Raw genomic sequence first — 3920 nt, 5'->3', positions numbered from 1 at the left:
AGATATTTATTTTTTGTTAAGGAAAAATCGAAATAGCTGCGATGGCTAAAACCACTATATAACTATACTTAAATATACAGAATAAAAGAAGCTCCATATGCAAAATTACTATACCTAAAGATTTTTCAATAATTTAATCTGAAAATATTAAAAGTAAAACCAAAAATTATATAGTGGGGGAATTTAAGCCGTATCTCTAATGTATATACTTTTCTAACATATAAGAACTCTAACAATAAAGTAAATTTAAACAAATTAAATCTTGAATCATAAATCGTATTCAATGTTATATAGGCCTATTGAGTTCTTGATAATAATCTGGATTGTGTGCAGGTAAATCCATGTACCCATCTTCGTCCAGTTGATTTCCATTTTCATTTTGTCTTCTATTGGTAAATATGTAACATGATAATGCCACACTGACCAATATACCTACAGCTCCAATGATGGACAATATAGCAATAACTGTATTATTGTTCTGCTTAGAAGAGAGGACATTTTCCTTTGCTTGTTTTCTTTTTCTTGTTGTCATTTGAAGTCTGATAGCCAATGTCACATTCCTTTGCATCTGTTGATCTTGCACTGGTGGCTCTACATGTGAACCACTGGTTGCTTGATTCAATGGATGTGCATGATAATGATAACGTTTCATTAAATGTTAACTGAGATTGGGATGTCAAAACACCACCAGTATTATCAATCCAGGTCAAGGTTATTTGAGGATCACTTGGTGAACTTGTACAGACTATCTGTTGTCCAGGTTCACCTGAAGTAGTTGAGCAGATAGGTTGAGGAATAAGTTTCCTTATAATAAGTGTAGACAGTTTTATATTGTCAGGTGGATATGAAGGGAAAAGTAAAGTGCATGTGTATATGCCATGGTCAGTTTCTTCAATGTCATAATTTGTAAACTTTGTGTGTAGTTATTCTCTGAAGATGATACTCCATTAACACTGTACTTCGAAGAATTACCTAATACCATGTCATTGTCATTCCACCATATTATCATTGTATTTTCACTAATTATTTCAAATAACCCCAATTTTATTGTACAGGTAAATGTAACTGAATGAATACCAACATCGACAGTAATATTCTGGAGAAAGTATTACACTGTATGACATTACTTGCAGAGTGGTAGCTAGTATTATAATAGATGATAACACACATTTTCTAGACATTTTTTATTTTTCTTAAAGAATCGATTATCTTGAATGTGTATTGTATGTAGTGTCTTCTAAAATCAACCTGGAAGGTAACTGGTAGAATGTCTTCATCTGAAGGGAAAATTTGGAAACCATACAAATTTGCTTTCAACATACACATATTTTACACAGAAAAAAAATTCAATTTGAAATATTTTTACAACAAATATTGCTACACTCTATAATATTAAGAGACTTCACAAAGCATAACTGGGCCCAGTCTGTGAACAGTAGTGACACTGGAGAGATTCTAACTAGTGTATAATTAAGAAATACATTTTAACTAGATTTAAATTTGTCACCGACGAATTTTAGATGATACACGGATACGGTAGTGATCACATGATCTCTATTTTTATAATTCTGGAATGATTGATCATGAAGGAGGCTGTTGGTATCAGAATCAAACCAGGCATTAAAAAAGTTAGGTAAATTTGTTAATACAGTGTCAGTATGTTGACACAAATGTGCACACAAATTTGTATGTTTCATGCGTGCATACAGCGTTGTTTAGGTCCTAAAATGACTGAAAAAGAATTGAAATTGAGCTTCCGTACATGCTGTGTGCTTGAAAATTCGCGCACGGAGTGACAAATTTTGAAATGCTCAAAATTGCCTAAAACGTACTCTGATTCGGTCAAAAAATGATTTTGAGCATTTTGAAATTTTAACGCACATGTACGCGGAAGCAGTGATGCACACGCAGATGTTGACGAGGATGAAAAGTTGACGCTTGATATGAAGTATACTTGTGCCAAGTTTCATTAAAAAATGCCTGTCGGTTAGGAATTTATGATCAATCATAAAATTTCACAAAATGGCATGTAGATGACGTCAAAAGACTGTAAAGTCACCAAAAAAGTCGCATGCAAAACTTCAGATATAGACCTATATGCTGGCCAACTAGCAAGGATAGAGCCTGTGTTGTTTTTGAGAAAAGCCGCAAACAGAAAAAGGGGGAAAAGAATATAAAAAGAAGAAATAAATAAATAAAGTAAAAAACAAATCATAAGAAAAACCATAGGTGTAGCAGCGTATCACCTAATAAATAATTATGAATTGTTATTTATTATTAAGTAGCTTTTAATTATATTTGCATAGACCCTGGATTTGACCAGTTTAAAAAAAATGTATAGTTCAGTTAAATTCTTGGACCGTATTGGAATCACTTGGATATTTACTGTATTAAGGTTAACTTGCAGTAAAAAATTTAACGTTGAATTTGCAAAAAAAGTATCATTAAAAAGTTATAAATAAAAAATACATTAAAAACAAAAATGAAATCATAATAAAGAAAATTATGAAAAAAAGCAACCCGACATCAGTGCTTTTTTCAGTGAAACTAGGGCTGTAATGGTAATAGCAAGGGTGTGATGTGCAGAATTTGTCTGTATAGAATTTGACCCTGCAGAAGTCAGTGCCTCTTTAGTTTCATCTACTGTGCATAATTTCACAGTTTGAGGGAGAACATTGTTTCACTAGAGAAAATGTACAGTACTACAGTCACTCAGATAGTAAAAATTAACCAAATAATTTATACATACCACAATTTATGTGAAAGCTTCCATGCACAGGTTACACCTCATAGGGGCAGGAATTATAAGATTTTTAGTTCCTGATTTAGTTTACAGATGAATGATAATAAAAGTAGAGATTGTGGCATTTTATTAATTTAGTAAAAACAGCAAGCATGGTTAAACTTTTTGATTACACACTATGTGTGCCCTTAACAATAGGCCATTGTTTTCTTGGTTCTGCTACATTCCAATAGTACATACTGTATAAATTAAATATAGATATAGGGGAAAACCAGAAACAACAGTCTAGATGGTGAATGAATATACATAGTACTGAACGTAACACAAGAGAATATAGAGCAGCCCTCTAAGAGTGCATATACCTCTGTGTCTGTGCCTAAATACTGAACAATACACAACACAATTATCTGTGATCTTCACATTGTCTTTTGACCTTTTGGTCTTGTAATTTGTAGGGTGTGGAGATGCATTTGGTAATCTTAAGTTGTTTTATCAAATTTATACCCAAAAAACTTGTAGTTATTAATATTTTTCTTATCAAATAAATATTTCATTTTTTGGTGACCCATACAAAAAAGTTCTACAGAGCTCTATAGAATTCTATAGAACTTTATATAGAGTTCTATGTAACTCTATAGAGGCCAAAAAATTCTATAGAAATGTTTTATAGAGTTTACGCATTCTATAGAATTTTAATATTTTCTATAGAATGTTGTATTCCACTCTATAAAAAATTAGTTTGTGCACAATTTATGTATTGGTAACCTACAGTGGATTTTCAATAAATGTGTTATTGCAGAAGCTTGGTTTTGAATATGAAACATGATTATTAAATAATAATAATAAAATAATAAATAAAACTATTGCTTTTGGCTCATGGTCTGATGTTGAGTAACTAAATAATGCAGAGTTTAATATGTGTATCATTTTGTCGCAAATAATTATGCTTCATATTTCTGGAAAAATTTTATAGAAATCTATAACATTCTCTTTAGAAGCTGTATAGAAATTCTATAGAAAATTCTATAGACGTCTATAACATTTGCTTTAGAAGTTGTATAGGAATTCTATAGAATATCTGTTTGGAAATGTATAACAGATGCATAATTTACAGTATCAATTAGCATGCTCACATTTTAAGTTAAAATGTTAAATTAAATTAAGCATTTAATTTAAA

General features: G+C 30.9%; 1 protein-coding gene across 2 annotated transcripts in view; it reads right to left on the bottom strand.

The window, feature by feature from the left end:
* Positions 1–2824, bottom strand: part of LOC117123146 — a 24252-nt gene extending 21428 nt beyond the window's left edge. The window contains exons 1-2 of one of the 2 annotated variants that reach the window (XR_004447812.1): positions 2750–2824; positions 1055–1277 (exon numbers count right to left, since the gene is read on the bottom strand). The gene's annotated coding sequence lies outside the window, so the exon portion shown is untranslated. Of the gene's footprint in view, positions 1–1054; positions 1278–2749 lie in introns of those variants that run through there. The other variant, XM_033268996.1, reaches the window with a different exon arrangement.
* Positions 2825–3920: the final 1096 nt, after the last annotated feature.

Source organism: Anneissia japonica, unplaced genomic scaffold, assembly GCF_011630105.1.
Source record: "Anneissia japonica isolate Jap-2015-1 unplaced genomic scaffold, ASM1163010v1 scaffold7968_len47610_cov122, whole genome shotgun sequence".
Taxonomy (NCBI): domain Eukaryota; kingdom Metazoa; phylum Echinodermata; class Crinoidea; order Comatulida; family Comatulidae; genus Anneissia; species Anneissia japonica.
This window is presented reverse-complemented; position numbering and strand designations above follow the sequence as displayed.